At 39.8% G+C, this 17807-nt stretch overlaps 1 protein-coding gene across 3 annotated transcripts in view; it reads right to left on the reverse strand.

Moving 5' to 3' along the window:
* fhit (fragile histidine triad diadenosine triphosphatase) overlaps positions 1 to 17807 on the reverse strand; it is a 515756-nt gene that overhangs the window by 195713 nt on the left and 302236 nt on the right. The gene's annotated exons all lie outside the window — the stretch shown is intronic.

The following is a 17807-nucleotide window of genomic DNA, read 5'->3' on the forward strand; positions in this document are numbered from 1 at the left end:
AAGCCTCTTATCCATGAGTAGATGCATGCTTCCTTCAGCACATTGGTACAGTTGGTGGATGTAGTTTGGTAGAAAGCAAATAGTTCCTGCATGAAACTGTTCACAACAAGGTCTGCAAATTATCTAGAGTAATCAGATTTTTGATGATTTCTGGAAGGAGAAATGACTGTTTAGTTTTTCAATTTATATATTTATTCATTTATTTGGTGCTTTGAGCACCACAAGCTGAGTGCCATTTACCTCATTACATTGGAAAGGCAGACATCACAAAACTATCTATATTGATAACTTGCACTTCAGGTAAGAGGAGATATGTTTAATTTTGATTTGGGGCTGAGGTTTCCCTTTTAAATATGGTGCATGTGTACATGTACTTATTACCACTGGTTTCCACCCAAACATTGTGAAAATTCTTGGTGACTTTTAAAAAGCAAAAGAAAATGCAAATGAAGGTGTGCCACATGTTACCACTTCTTTGTGCAGTTTTTGATTTTGTCTTTATTAGCGGTGTAATAATCCTGAAGGAATATTTCAGCATAAATAAACCAGATATGCATCTATTTCAGCAGCAAACTGCTTTCACATACACTGTGTTTGACTTGTTTTACATACTGCAGTGTTCTGCTGTCTGTGTTATTTCTGCTGCAACCAATCAATAGATGTGCTCCCCAAATGACAGTACTGATGTTTGCAGGGACAACAGGCACCAGCTTTGTGAGTAACAGCTCAGATAGACTCATTGTAAACGTACCCGCAACTCACGTTTCTTTTATTTTCCTTCACACATTCTGCTTTTCTTTCTTTGCTAATTTTACTCAGGCTGAACATTTACAGCTCAAGCAGACGCGCCTTCACTCGTGGCACCTAGTGTAGATCTGTTTCAGTTCCTGAGACAGGACTGTCAGAAGGCAGTGTAAGGAAGTATAATGAAAGTCTGTTAGATAAGTCAGCTGCAGGTGTCTGACTGTGCAGGTCTCCTCAGAGGGTGCAGGAGGAAAAAAAAACATCTCCTCATGAATGCACACAGCAATCACTGTGATTTGGCTCACAGGCAGCAGAACCGCTCATCTCAATACATTTCAATTTGATTTAAATATATTTAAATACCTCAATCCTACCCTGTGGCTGATTTGCATGACTGGGACAGAGGAGACATATCTTTAAAGGACTAAAGGGGGAGGATGGGGACTCCAGGTGACTCTGCTGTGGGCTTGACGGACAGCTTAGTGTCATGTTATAATGACAATTATTCAGGGAAATTAGAATAGATCTACATAAAGATTGATCCAGTCAGTAATTACTACCTGAGGATATAAGAAAAGTGCTGGAGTGCATACTCCTGTTATGTATCAGGTAAGAAGTGTGCTTGTATAACAATTTTCAGCTTAGCTGTTATCAGGATGAACTATTGAAAGGATTCACACCTGGAACAGGGACAGGAACTTTCAAGAGTCACCAATGCCAGGGATTAAAACACTTCAAAGGGACAAAGGGGCCTAGAGGTAGAATTATACCAGGGCAGAAATTAAAAAATACAGTGGGGGAACAAGCAACCACGCACCACAGTGAAACAGTCATTAGCAAATGTAATCATAAATAAACTTAACAAATCCCTATTATTATTACTACTGCTGGTTGTAGTAATAGGATGTACTGCAGTTCTGCATGTGGTTTGTCCAGTTGGTGTTGCTGTACTGTATGAGAACATGGCTGATAGATGTATTTAACTAACTTTAATGTCTTTATTACTCTACATTTGTCAGATAGCCCATGGGCAGTCTGATACCCCTTTTCCACCAAATAAGCTCAGGTTCTTGAACCAGTCTCATTCAGGACTCTTGTAACCTTGATGCTATGCAGCGACCCAGCCCACATTTCCACCAGTTTTGAGGAGAACCATTGTATTCGAGGGTGAGTGGTCAACGGAGGGCCTTGCACTTTGCACAGCTGTAGTAAACAGTAGTAGCAAGATGGCTGATCGCATTGACTGTCTGTGAGCTTTTGTTCTGTAAATAACAAGCATAGAACAATTACTCATGAGACCATTGTATGTTTTTTTTCAAGGATTTCTCACTTCTGCTCCATTGTTGCCTTCTCCATCTTCTCTTTCCAACCTGTACAAAGTGGCATGCCCACAAATTACAAAAAAAATAGTATTTTTTTCCCATTTGGAACCAATTTGTTTATTATTTTTATAATTATATATATATATATATATATATATATATATATATATAATTATTAATATTATTTCTTTTCTTTTTTTTTCTTTTCTTTTTGTTTTGTTTTTGGGTCAAAATGCTACAAACAGTTCAAAATTAGGTACAGGAACCAGAGCAGAACCCATTTCATGTTGGTGGTAAAGGGGTATGTGTAAAGTGTCTATCATTCATGATGCACTGTAATTTATGTAGACAGTAGTACCCTACATTTATTGTTTGTTGTTTGTATAGCAACATACTTGCTTATGAAAAAATAATATAGTATAGTAAGAAATAAGTTTCAAATTATAGGGCACCTAGATGCTTCATTAACTCCTTTGTGCAAAGTCAGATACTGGTCAGGACATCAATCATATTTTGTTTATAATTATGCATTATGCATTTGGAATATTCATCTCAATTTGGGTTTTTACTGCAAAACTGCCTTCATATTAAAAACTTAAAAAAAAAATGCTACAGTGAAATGACTACATTTTTTATGTCAGCATAAAGATGGACATTCTAAACAGGAATGTACTGGAATTTTCAGCAAACAAAAAAAAAAACTTTTACGATTGAACTGATTGATCTCGGCTTTGGGAAAATGAGGTCACCTTATGGAGATGAGTGTTTTCAATGTGACTGGAATGTCTCGACACTGACTGATGTTGCTTATCAGAGCAAAGTGTTTTTCCCTAAGTCTTTAGAGAGCTTTTAGGATTAATGTCTGTAAAGATTGTGACTTTAGGCAACCATACTTTAGTCAATAGATAAAGACATGCAAGTTAGGGTTGGGAAATTAATAGAGACACAGAAAGAGGGAGAGAGGGAGAGAGAGAGAGAGAGAGAGAGAGATACCCAGGAGTCTCATGTTGACCTCTCACCCAAGTAGCATTGACCAAATTAGCCTCCTCTGCCTCATTGTGTTTCACATCAGCTCCTCTCTGCCTCTCCAGCTAATCAAAGTGACCTTAACGGCCTCAACCTAGGAAGCCTTTGAATTGCATTCATTTCTCTAAAGCCATAAAAGGCCAAGAGACTGCTTCACAAGAGCATATGAAAAGCTGGCGCGAATGATCTGCCTTTCCATTGTTTTTGCAGCGGCCGGGATGATGTACCTTAGATGGTGTGTAATATGAGAGGACTGAAATGACTGAGGCGGTGGAATGAAGAAGACACATTTTTCAAAAAAATAATTGTTGCTGTTGTCTTTCACTGAAAGGTATGGGGCTCTATTGTCAACTTGAGAAGTCCATTACCTACACATCTTTCAAATAGTTAGATGTCAAGTTATATTTAAGCTTGATTTTTCATTGCCGTAAAAAACACACACAAAAAAACTCAAAACAAAACAAAAAATTAAATCAATCAGATCTGTTTTGTAGTTACTTAAACATTTTTGAGTTATTATACGCTACTCACACCAGATCCTCCAACCCATACGACCACATTACGGGTCACTGAACAAGCCTACCGTCTTCCTCTTGTGTCGGTGAGTTGGTGGGGGCTTTTGCATATCTGTGTCCAGGGGTCTATTGTGTCATAATCAACCCATGGACCACATCAGTTGTTCCCAACCTCTAATACAATTCAAAGGAGCTTTCCTAAATTAGTGCCCCCATTGTTGTCGTATCTAAATGAAAGAATAGATCGTATATGACCATTAACGGTTGGAGCTGCACTAAAACGGCTGTGGCTCAGGAGGTAGAGCGGGTCATCCACTAATCAGAAGATCGGCGGTCTGATACCTGATCCTCCTGTCCACAAGTGGAAGTATCCTTGGGCAAGATACTGAACCCCAAATTGCTCATGATGGTTGTGCCATAAGTGTGTGAGAGCTTTTAAACTGAGTAGCAGGTGACACCTTGTATGGTAACATCGGCAACTGGTGTGAGAATGGGTGAACGTGACTCTGTAGTGTAAAAGCTCTTTGAGTTTTCGGAAGACTAGAAAGGTGCTTTACAAGTGCAAGACCATTAACCAAAACTACTTGGTTAGGTTTACAAAAACGACCATAATTTGGGTTAAAATAATTGTCTGTTACTAACATAAACTGACATATGTCACAGGACAAAGGACTCATTTTCACTAGAGGTCACTGCCTAACAATTACTTAAATATGGGTTCTAACAAGCAGTTTGCACAAACAACCTATGGGGTCATATTTTGGAGGAGGAGTCTCACTACTTATGTGGTGCTCAAGATTTTTTTTCAGCAGGGATGTTAGTACAAATCCTCCGAAAAAACGTATACCATAAATCATTTTAGCACAAAGTGAAATCTATATAGGTGACCTTGGATGTCACTTTCAAACTTTGGGTTAGGGTTAGCCTGACCTTGGATTTTGTGATGAATGTCTTTAGATTTCTTTGGAGTAAAACTGTGGCACAAATGACTGCAACTGTTTCCAACCTTGTGGAATAGTCTTGTCTCACTCAAAGACTAAATTATGGGGAGAATATTCTGGATTGTGGTGCTATAGCAACATAACTTATGTATCTTTTAAGCTCTTAATGTACAAATGACTTGTTCTATTGAACTCTCTAAGAATGAAATCTGAACAAATGAGGAAACTCCAAATTCCCCCCTTATTCACACAAAACTTTTCTGTGACTGCTGGTGGCACGCTTGATGAGTCAGTTGACAATCAGACTAATGAATGTTGACACCCATCGCTCGGCTCACGCTGTATTCAGATCTTTTTGCAGCCGCCTGTGTGATGCTGCCGGGCTAATGAATAAATGTGGTAGCGCAGTAGCTGGGAGAGATCATGCATAATGTGCACGATGGCTGTGTGGATAAGAATGAGGGGAGTCCAGACCACATGGGACTCCCAAAGAAACGCAGCTCCACCATACAGTGGATATTAGCCAAAGTCCATAAGCGTTTCTTTTTCCTCAGCTCCCCATCGAAAACCATCAGCCTGCCCCTCCATCACAATTAGCTCATCAGCTTGCCCCCACCATCTCATTCATTTACAATGCACCAGCGCTTTCACACATCATTTATAAGAATAAAATGCCCAGGCATTCTTGTTTGGTGTCATTCACTTTAATGTGTTTTGACACCTAAATCAAACATTGCTGCTCTGACTGGACCACATGCAGCAAATACTGATTACTCACAGCTCTCTTTGATTTTGCACACACTGTGCACATGAAGACATAATGCCATGGTTGTCAAAAAGCAGGTAGTGTTTTTTTTGTCTACTGTTGAGAGTTGCTTCAGTTAAACGTGTTTCCATATACATTTGTTCAAATATCACACACTGTGAGCACGTGCTGGAGTTGCTTGTTTCTGGGACTTTGTGTTTGGTTTATCCTCTACTGTCTCTGTCCTGACATTTGTAGTACTGCAAGTGAACCTTACAGCCTCAAGCTGTCTCACCCAAATTCAGACCTCTCCTTGTCTGCCTCACCTATCTGAGATCAGTGCCTGTCAGTGAGAAAACACTGGACTGAAACAGATTTTCAAAAGTGCAATAGTTAACTGGCAGACTGACCTGTAAATGTATGACAGTGTTCTGATCCATTCAAGATATAAAATAAATGCTTCTCCACAGTTTTACAATCACATCTGGATTTTACAACTACGTATCTTTCCTCTATGATAAGGATGTGGTGAAAGGAGAACACATGGAGGTGTGTGCCACCGCATAAAAAGTACCTTTCATGAATCAACTGCTTTAGAGACAGGGATGTCACCAGAACTGTATGAGGTTCTCTGTGAAGGGAGAGAGTGTTTGAAGATCAAATAAAGCCTGACAATATTCTCTATGAACAATGAACTGTAGATTCTCAGTTGAGGGAATACATTATACATGCCAACTCATTGAACTATATGTTGGTACAACCCGGTCTCACTCTGAAGTCATCGAAAACTTGTGCTTGGTCAGTGACTGACGAAAAAAGCTGTCCTTTCACACTGACATGATATGCGACTAGTCGCCAGTATTGTTTGCGGCATCAGGGGAAATGTGGCGGGACAGCAACAAAAGTTAAAGCATTGAAAGTCTAAGTAAGGTGAGTGGGAGGGGTGACGTGGTGAATGGGTCCAACAGCCACTAACTTTCACCCAGGAGGCCAGTATTCGCTTTCTGTGTGATTGTAAAATTGAGCCCTGTTCTTTCTTCCTAAACCCAACCACGTGCTTTTGTTGCCCAAACCTAACCAAGTGCATGTGTAGTCAAAACGTAACCATGTGCGTTTGTTGTTGAAGGAAAAAAATGCCAATTTACAGTGTTGTATCGATGTAGTATGTTTATCTGAAAGGAGACTGTATGCAAAGTGTACATTTCCTATGAAAACAGAAGTGTATTTTTAAAACAGACAATGCATGTCACAGGCAGAAATTGACACACTGTCTCAGAACATCAACAACCAACACAACCAGGGTACCTTGGACGGTTCTGCTAAGGGAATCAAGAACTTCTACTCTTTCTTCTGGGTGTCCCTTTAGTACTACAGATTCCTTTACAGTGGTTCATTTTACATGCTGCTACATCTTTGTCACGTCTGTTATAACAGAACATACCACCACCTTCAAATGATCCTAAAAGCAACTGGGAAGAAGTTTTCTCATCATGATATGGTGTATAAACAAATTCTTATTTGTCTTTATCAAACATACATAAGGGCTCCCCGAAAAAGGCACGTATATACATACACAGAGACTCCAGATCCATGAATAATCAAACACCTCCTTCTATTTGATCAAGGCAATCCTTAGCGGTATATCATCTGATAGAGGGATGGGACTAGGGTATTCACAGTGGCCCCTTAATCAGAGGGAATCAGTCAGAATCGGCTTCTCTATCTCCCTCGTCTTAGACAAGCTCCCACTTTGATAGATCAAACATAAACAGGCCTTGATCAATGGATAACTAATCATTGAAACCCCCGCCGCGTCAAGCCCGGCCTGCTGCGACAGATGTTCCAAGTGTAAAATGCTCATGATCATTCAAGCCCAGTGATTTAGTGAAGGTTGGAGCGATTACTCTGAAACCAAACTCATCATCAGAGCCATAACATCAATCTCAGCAGGGCTGCACACTTACTTACAAGGGTTAATGAGAAAGAGACCAGTCATGGTTCAAACCTGCTTGGTCAGTATACAGAGTAAAACTGCAAACAGAGATGCTGTGTAAGGTAAATAAGACTTCTCCGGATGTAAATAACAAATGATTAAACAAGTTTATTGTGAATAGTCCCGTGAAGGAGTCCACAGCAGGCTTAAGGTCAGAGAAGAAAGTTTGTGATGAGCTACTCAGTTTGATTTATGTATGAATAAAGTTGGGGAAATCTAGCAGCGCTAACTCAAAGGAAACTGGACTGGCTTTTTGGTCTTGAAGACTTTTCTCAAGTTATCTAAGAGATCTTATCAGTTCACTGACTGGTGTCAACTTAGACAGTGTGTGGCTCCTTCACATCTCATTCACTGTTTACATGGATTTGAAGAAGTATTTCATTGCTGGAAAGAAAGTCTTTTCACAAAACTGGGCTGTCTGCAGAAGAGAAGCACACATACTTTTTACTTTTGTCTCTGTTTTGAGAAAATGGAGACCAAAGAGCTGTTCAAGAGCTTTTCCTAAAGGGGTAGAAAACCTACAACTACCAGAATGCACTGCACTGACAATACACTCTCCCACTGCTGGGTGACATAATGCGAGCAACCCAAACAAAACAATATGGCAGCTGGCTGGTAACAAACAATCTCCAATATCAGTCAAATGGTAAGCCAAAATTTTTGGTGACAGTTGAGACAAGAAATAGGTTACGCGGTGACAGAATCTTGGTTGGTATTTGATCAGCACTGCTTAGTTTTACATTTGATCTTAGTGGTTTTTAGCCATCGTTTTTACAAAACAGGAAACAGTATGGGCCCACTTCCTATTTAAAAACTCTTAGATTAAAACTAAACACAACTCAAAAATGCATTTCTGAAGACATTTTAGGTAAGAAATAGTCAACACAGTAGCAGAATCTTGGTTCATGCTTACACACACTATTGACTTGTAGTACATCAGCAGCGAGCATGAGTATCTGACAAGATAAGCTTGTTTAGGATACGTACTACCACCTAGAACTGAGACAATTTTACTCAAACCTACTGTCATTAACAGAGCCACTACAGGACGGACCTCTTTACTTTTCAGAAAACACTAAAAAAATACTTCATGCAGTTAACTGTACGTACAAATAGATATGAAATCATGTAACTTATGAAATGTTGCTTTTATGTTTGATGTGTCTTACATATGGTAAGTGATGTGATTTTTTTATTCTTATTTATTTTTTGTATATAATGTGATGTTTCAATGTGTGTAATGTAAATAATTATAAATTAAATTGTATGATTTATTGGTCGGACCACAGGAAGATGGACGTTAGCAAATAGGAATCCTGATAAACTAATCTAAAGGGATCATACTACCCATATTGTTATGATACAAATCAGGTAAAACATGAAGAAAAGTATGCCTTTAGCCTGTTCAGAAACCAATTACAAACAAACATACACAGGCACAGGCACAGGCACACTCACACGCACGCACGCACGCACGCACACACACACACACACACACACACACACACACACACACACACACACACTGTGAAACGCAAACTGTTTCTTTTGAAAATCAAGTTAGAACAATATTTCCCCATTCAAACTGTATTGCACTATTCATTTTTTGGTGACACTTACATCCATTGCCCATTCCAATGGACGAATATTTTTGGAAAAATCCTGAGAAAGAGCTCTAAAACTTTCATATGATTTTTTGACATGTGTAAGTAATGTAACGTGTCATTTTTACTTTCATCACAGTTTAAGCACAAATTATGTACTCAAACAATATGATTAACAGACAGACTTTAGCTCACAGTCAGACATGCTTGTTAAAAAGGGTGTGTGGCTCTACTGCAGTTCACTTTACAGGGCTCAACAATAACGACTGCCTAATTGCCCGGGGCAAGTAAAACTCACGGTCGGGCATGTAAACTAACAACTCACTTGCCCAATCGGGCAAGTTGCTAAAAAACAGTAAAAGTTAACAACTAATTGATAAAATAAATGTATTTTAAAACGTGCTCTTCTGCTCTGATGCAGCGGTCTCTCTGCCTGAATTCACAGGCACAGCTGTGTAACAATGTCCTGCCCACAGCCCCCATTGATATTATTTTGCACGACGGACGCTTCATATAATAACATAACAATAAACTATTTATGGTATTATGCCATCGTGTCATTTCTGTCTCTACGTGGTCACACGTTAACAATTCTCCTCTGCTCTCTGTATCGTGCACGGCGGAGTTCCGCCACACACACACAGGTGAGCACGCTAGAGCGGCTCAGGCCGCATTTTCCTGACCAAACCTGACCCCGAGCCTGGTGCAGTTTGTCAGCTGACAAAGTTATTGAAATGGACACTGTGTAAATAACCACCAACAGACTGCTGTTACGCACAGACAAACAAGCTGTTTGCACAGCAGCGCAGTACGGCACTTGTGCTGAGCTTGTGTTGCATTCAGGCATTGTCACCTAAATAACAACTTCCAACACTTAAATAGGTCATAGCACAAAACAGCAGCATGTCATGTGACTTTTTACTTTTATTATGTTCAATAAAATTGTATGTTCCTAAATCTTGAGACACCTCATATGTAAGCTAGACAGACATTTCACCTGCTCATTACTGTGCACACATGTACTGTATGTATTTAGCCCTAAAGAGCCCTTCTGGTGCCAGTAGATACATAGAAACATCCCAGCAGGCTGTGCTTTGGAAGCATACAAAACAGTTTCACGCATGTGAAAATTATTTTTCATGCGTGTGCTTCACCTCCGCTGCTACAACTCCATCCTAGGGGAAACACTGCTGTGTGCGTTTTGTGCAACAGGTGGATGTGGTAGTCTACTGGTAGAGTAGCGAGAGAGTAGCGCTGAAGTAGAGTAGAGCAGGGCAGAGAGATGGAAGCAAAATATATTAAACCCAGTGTTAATACAGCAGAACTGGAGAGAGGGGTGAAAAATAAATAGAGGTGGGCATGGCTCAAATAGGGTGCAAAATTATAGACGGAGAACGATTGACAAATTTTTCACTTTAAGCCCTGACACTGTCATTTTTGTGTAGGAATTAAGCTACAATACATGACATATGTTGTTTTAATTAATAAATACAGTGTGAATAAAGATTATATAACATAAAAATAACTGCAGTCTTTGTTATTTGATAGCCGCTTATATTAAACAATTTTTATAGGGCAAGTAAAAACTGACTTTGGGCAAGTAGATCTCTGACCAACTTGCCCGACCAGGCAAGTGAAAAAAAAAAAAAACCTTAGCGTTGAACCCTGCTTTAGATGATGTGGAACACTGTGATTGGTTTACAGAAATCCATTTAATAAATCTATGCATTTGGGTGGACTCAGATAACAGTAGTCATAGATGTAGACATCCTAGAAAAGTTATGTCAATTGGAATAGATCTGAAGGGGTTAAGTAATTGGGCTATTTCAACTGTATTTTTTAAAAAATGAATGCACTGGGATTAAATATTAAGACAGTGTCCACAGAACAGTTATATCTGGGGATAACAAAACAAAACAAAAAAAAACATCTGAAAATTGAGCTTTTCAACAACAGTCTTCATAATAGATGACTCTGAAAATGCTGCCTTCATGTTTCTGTGTGGAAAGGAACAATGGAGCTTTTATAAAACAATGATGTGCGGGTGTCGGGGAATGGTCAAGTGCTGTAAGGCTTTCTCAAGCCTGCGATCCCCACTGTGATCACTCATTTCAAATGTCATGCCATTCACACAGTACAGCTATTGTTAATCTTTGGTGTTTTTGTTTATCTCGTAATTTGATGACATCTCATTACAGAAGTGCAGAAATTACTGTTCTGTTTGGCAAAAAATTAACATTATGAGCCGCGATCACATCAGTATTTTGTAATTGTTCTGTTGTCTCACAACAGAAACAGAGAAAAATGTGTAAATGAGAACAACTAAATCCAGACTTTGGCTGTAATATAACACAGAGTAGGTTGTCACGGAGATCAAGAGCGGATGGGATGGAGGTTTGACCAGCTGATGCTGTGTGTGTCTCAACAAATCACACATTGATGTTGGACTTCCAGCATTGGTACTGGATGTTGACACTGCACATTAATTTTGCACCACAGATTCATTCTGCTGCTTGTAATCGATCGGTAAACTAGATTATTAGACCATTGGAGTACAGTACTGCCCTACAAAGGAAAAAGGCAGTAACTTTATTTTTGTCAAAAATTAGTTATAATAATGTTTCAGCCATTAAAGACATCCTTTGTCATGTGGACAAATAACTTCTTTAAAATGTGCTGTATTTTGGAGAAAATACAGGGTCGTAATTACAGTAACTGCAAGAAGCCCTATAGAAACCAAGGTAAACAACAGTAACTTCAGTTACTGTATTCTTTCATTGTTTTGCTGTGCTGAATTGACCTATGGCTAAGCCACGCCCCCAAACAAAATACAAAACAAAATATCAACATTCAGTGACCAGGCGCTATGGCAGGTGCCACAGTACACGGCATTTCTCAGGAGGCAGTTGATGGTTTTTGGAGACGTAACGATCAGATGTCATTGAGAAGTAACCAGAAGGGCCTAAACTACGCACTGGAGGGATATATTAATCATTTTATTGTTGAGAAGGTCGATGAAAAGCTTAAATTACAAGCCAGAATTTACAGGTCCCAGTGTAAGCGTGATAAACCGCATCTCGTTGCCGCCACCATCAAAGACAACAAGATAGAGGATCAGCATTGTTCCACTGAAGTTAAAGCTTTTGGCTCAGAATATGAGAAAAAGATAACGGCCTTTTTACCATCTTTACCAAGAGTGTCTCTCCGTTAGTTTGGTGCTACAGTATTTACATTGAATCATTCAGCATAACGTTTGCCAACCTTTGTTATCTCTGCAATTACAGATAAATTAATGAAGCTAAGCTCCAGAAGTTAACGTTAGCTTAACTAGAGTCCTATGAACAACAGCTAACAATGATGTACGATCACCAAAGTACAAAACTAGAACAAAATAGGCTAATGAACTCCCAGCAAACAAGGTGACATGATGAACAATGCAGCTAGGAGCTAACATCAGGCTAACTTATTATATTATTTTTGTTTCACATTTAAAATACAGGCTGTTCAGGAAGAAGCTATTTTTCTTGTTTATTCAGTCATTTTCAGGGACTTATACTGCAAGGATGAAATACTGTATTTCATCCAAGTTTTCAAGGATGCCTGGGAATTGTTGTTTAGCTATGTACATACTATGTTTGGGGCATAATGGTCCTCATTCAACCCTTATTCACTTGTGAGTAGCACGGCTGACACTCATGTAGATAATAAGATTCTAATAAAAGTATAAGTGCCACACAGGACACTTGGGGAGCCTTGATCAGTATGTACTGTCATAATATTTTTACGTCTATACCCTATGGTTATAAAAGCAGGCAGCAGACTAGATGACTACATGAAATTTCTATACATGTCTGCATAGTGCACAGTCCACTGCAGAACAGAGACGGTGAGTGCTGTAAGGCCCTGGAAGAGTTGGGCAGGTAGACACATTTGCACAGATTTCCCTCATTCCTATGTATGAACGCGGAAAAAGTGCAGGAACAGCAAAATTACTCTGCATGTCTTTACATTTCCATATCTCCAGAATGTCCCCTAAACTGATGACCGAGACGAGCAACTGCAATAAGATCTTCAAGACTCATTTTTTATTTGCCCCAGTCTATTTTGAGAATAGAGCCGGAGAGAGGACTGTCATTCAGCAAGTCCTTGATATTAAGAAGAAAAAATGAGAGCGAGGAGAGGAGGCTGAAGAGGAGAGAAAGAAAAACACAACAAGCACATTCAAAGTCATGCTGAAGCCCTAATTGAGTTATGCAGATAGTGTATGTTGATTGCGAGGCATTTTGAGATGCTTTCCTGATGTCTCCTGGGGATTGGAACGGGGGGATATAAACAGCATTAATGGAAGGAGATGAAAAATGCTCACACTGCCTCAGCTCTCTGGCAGGCATTTGTTTACCCAATTTGAATAGGAAGAAATCTATCATAAAAGCCAGAGTCGTTAACAGTCAGGATGACTCGATTGTGGATCCTTTGTAGTGCGTTTCCAAGATCTAAACATGCAGACTGTGCAGCTATGGCTGACTTCACTACGTGGCTAAATGATTGAACTTTGCAAGCCAGTGAGATTCATACAACACACGACAACACAAATGTAGAATTGCTTGTCTGTTGGGATGCCAAGTAAAAGGACCAGTCCACCATTTTGGGAAATCCTCTTGTTTGCTGTCTTACAAGATGTAAGCATTGATAGTTTCATCTGTGTGTCCACTACAGAGATAAGTCAGATATGGTGAAACCTGCTGTGGAGCTCTTTATGGATCCATTTTTGAAAACCTGCACCCCCCCCCCCCCCAATACCAGTAAAGCTCAGTACCAGAACCTACCCCTTACCTGTCACCAGGGGCGGACTGGGACTAAAAAACAGCCCTGGACTTTGACTCGGCCCAGCCCACAACAACCGGTGCACATACGGTATGTGCTTCCTTCTTCTTCAATTTGACTGGCAGCCGGCCGGCTCATAGATATCTATGGGCTGGCTGGCATCCGATTTAAAGGCTGCCACCTAGCGGACTGGACGTGGAACAGTAGATTATCAGGGAGAAAAAGCTAAAAAAAAAAAAAAAACATTAAAAAAAAAAAAAAAAACGGTGATGACTGCGTGGCGGCCGCCGGCCGTCCTGAAGTACCGGCCGTTCTGTGATTCTCCAGAAACTCCAGATGGCCAGTCCGCCCCTGCCTGTCACTATGTCTAAGTCAAAGCTGCACCCACCCTAAGCAACTAAGATTACATTTCTCTGACATTAGCATGTAGGCTACCTACATGCAGGAGTGTACTTGCATCTGGGGAAGGACTGCAACAGAGTATAGCAGCACTTTCTGCTGTGAAAAACCACCATTAAAAGCTTCTGAACCAAAATCTTTCAAACTGGATCTGTTCCAACAGGAATATGACCTGAAATCAGGGAGAAATTACCAGCACTGGCAACCAAGATTACATGTTTCCCTCTTGTTTGCATGTAGGCTACCTACACGTAGCAGTGTACATGAAGCCAAGGTCTGTAATGGAGTATAGCAGAACTTTCTACTGCAAAAAAATTACCAATAAAAGCTTCTCAACTGTATATGCTTAGGAAAAATAAGACCTGAAATTGGTAAGACATTAACAACATTGGCAAACAAGATAATACGTTTCTCTGACATTAGCATGTAGCTACATGTAGCAGTGTACTTGCAGCTGGTGGATGTAACAGAGTATAGTGGTACTTTCTACAGTGACAAATCACCAATTAAGGCTTCTTAACCAAAGTCTTGACAATCGAAAATGTCCCAGCAGGAATATGATCCTAAGTCTGAGAGAAAATAACAACACCGGGACCTAAGATCACATGATTTTCTGATGTTAGCATGTAGCTACATGTAGCAGTGTATGCAATGTAAACACTTGCAGTTGCATGCATGGAGCAAATTACCCATACAGAAATCTGTCACAATCTGAGGACATCAGCTATAGTACTAAACAATGTACATAGAACAGTCTGAAGCCTGAGTTTTTTTGCTGACTTTTACATACATTTACCTCATTATTTGACACTTTGGCCAGTTTAATATAAACATCCAACATTGTAACATTATATAGGCTATGAGAGCTAAGAGAAAAAAAGAAAAAAAAAACAAAACTAAACCATAGGAAATTGTAAATAAGCACACACAGAAGACAACGCTTCAGCAGCAGATGCCTCCCAGCTGCTCAGGGATTCATTCCTTGGTGTAACTCTGCAATATCTGTACAAGACTAGAACACCATCACTGCATTCCAATGCCGTTATCAAGGGAGGCTGATTGCAGAGGAAAACATATGGTCCTATCTACAACACAGCAAAAAAAATCACAACTAAAAAACACTGCTGATAGGCACCTTCAGAAGTTTACTGTACACTCAGATCTCTGTGGATATGGGTACTGTATATGCAAAGCTTTTTATTGGCTCTGCCGCCACCACATCTACAGTTTAGAGTTTTTATATGGTGGCCATGTGCACAAGGTGACAATGTTACCCTCAGAATCAAAGCTGAAAGATCTGTGTAGGTGTTGTGTGTGTATGTGTGTGATTGAGGGAAAGACAGAAAAAAGAAGCTGTTCCATATCCTATTTTTACCAATAGAGAATTGATTTTGACAGTTAATTGAAGGGTGTGCTTATCTTGAAGCAGCTTTGTCTCCTGTATTTTTCCCACTGCAGTCATCATCTGCATACGGTATTAACTCCCCTACCTGAGCATAAAACGGAGCTCAGCAAGAGATAAGCTGGCTGTTTTACTGCCACCTCACCAGAGAGAGAGAGAGAGAAAACTTTTCTCCAGCAGAGGAGGTAAAATTAGCATTTAAATAGCAACACATATTCTATCATCCAACTTGATTTGATGCAACAGCAGTTGACACACAGTAAAAAACAAAAAAACAATCAAGACAAGGAGAAGGGGGGAGAGGAGGAGAGGAAAGAATATCTTAAGCAGCAAAAAATACACTGATTTCTTTTCCTGATGTCTGAGACAGGAGTTTATTTATCACATGAAGGTGTAGCTGTGCGAGCAGGAGCAGGTAGTTATACACCTTCAGCTCCCGCTAATAAAGTTAAAGCTACAATGCACAGCTTTGAATGTTGGCAGATGGCAGCCAGAGGTAACTGCTGGACCTCTGAGGGCTTCATTACCCAAAAGTCGTGTCATGGCAATAAAGTGCGCTTCACTCTGACCTACATGTCCTTTCAGCGGCTGGTGGCAGAGCATATTTGAACTCTTTCAGGAAGTTAAGTCTAAAAAGTTTCCCTAGGCAATGTGCAAGTCCAAGTGCAAGTTTTTAAGCTCTGTGAATACTGTTGAGACCAAAAGTGACATGACCCTACTTGCATTGTGTTGGAACACTCTCCTTTGAATTTACACCATTTCCATTTAAGTCATCCGTTTTAAATGACTTAATAGGTTTGCCACCTCTTTGGTTAAAGCTTGGTTAAATTTAGGCAACTAAAAATACTCTCACCATTCGGTTAAGGTAAGGAGATAATCAAGGCCATGGTTAAAAGAAACCGACATTGACTGTTGGTAGGAGAGGGGATAATAGCATATTCTTTGCGCACTCAACCATCGACCCAAGCTCCTTCCTTCCAAGGTTTTGTGGTACTAAAAGAAAAATAAAACAGACCAGTCTTCAGAAGAATATGTTATTGTACATTCCTGCAAACCACAGATGTTGCATTTGAACGTTTCATATCCATCATATCAGCACTTTCTCATTCTTTCTCACTCCAATTACCAGCAAATTGTCACGTCCCCTCTGAGTCTCATAGCGATGTGAAGGCCACAAAGCTGATACACATTGTTAAACATGTTTAATGTTGTAAAGCAGTCACAGTTAGGTTTAGGCAACAAAACCACTTGGTTGGGTCATGTTTTGAGTTAAAGTAAGTATGTAACTTGATATAAATATGTCAGTGTATACTGAACGTATGTTAATTGCCTAATGTTATGTTAAAACAGCACTGACTTGTTTCACACTGGACACAAAGCCCTGGCTGGTTTTGTTTGACCCATCCACAACCCCTCCTACCTATCATCTATGCAGATTTTTTTGTACTTTGGACTTTGTCAGTTGCTCTCAGCATCAGCTACTGCCTCAGATGGGTTTACACTGGATTTAGTTGATGGCCCATTGCATTTCATAAAGCCGTTGATTCTCCCTTCGGCATCAATATAACATGCCAAGGGGCATGACAAAGCACCGTATTTGATGCCCTGGAAATGAGAACAGGCTAATCATATAAACATTTCTGAGGTGATGTAGTATATGAGCTGACTTTTTCATAAGGATGTGGAGGGGATGGTGGATTGTGTGTCACGACGGTGATACACCTGTCAAGCTGCAGGCCACTGTTAGAGAACAATTAACAAAACTGGTTGTATTTTAGCATCCTGTCACTGTTCTTCCAGCAGCTTTTTTAGGCGGCAAACAAATGGACCCATTTCTTTTTTCATCAGGGATAGTGTCACAAAAAGCGGTTGTTTTTTACAAAGACATTGCTGCTTTTCTGGCAAGGATTGTGCCACCAAAACCAGGTATTTTAAGCTAAACATAATCTCCGTTTTTTGTACCTAAACCTAACCACACGTTAACCACAGCGTCGTTGAAACATGAAGTTGTATTATGTCCACTACATAATAATGTACAGATGTAACATATCTGTTATTTGTAGAAACCTACAGTGGCAACATTTTTCTCTGGCAACTGGGTGGAATGACAAATTTGTCATTGTGTTTGGGGGAAAAAAAGACCAATGCTGTTTTTTCTGCTGAGGGTGGTCTTTACTTTTTTTTTTTTCCCCCAGAAAAAAAAGTAAAGCAGTTTTGTCTAAAAAGAAAGAAAGGAAGAAAGAGGAATTCAGACATGATGTTCACTGGGAATAATTCTCTATTTAAGAAAAT

Source organism: Epinephelus fuscoguttatus, linkage group LG1, assembly GCF_011397635.1.
Source record: "Epinephelus fuscoguttatus linkage group LG1, E.fuscoguttatus.final_Chr_v1".
Taxonomy (NCBI): Eukaryota; Metazoa; Chordata; class Actinopteri; order Perciformes; family Serranidae; genus Epinephelus; species Epinephelus fuscoguttatus.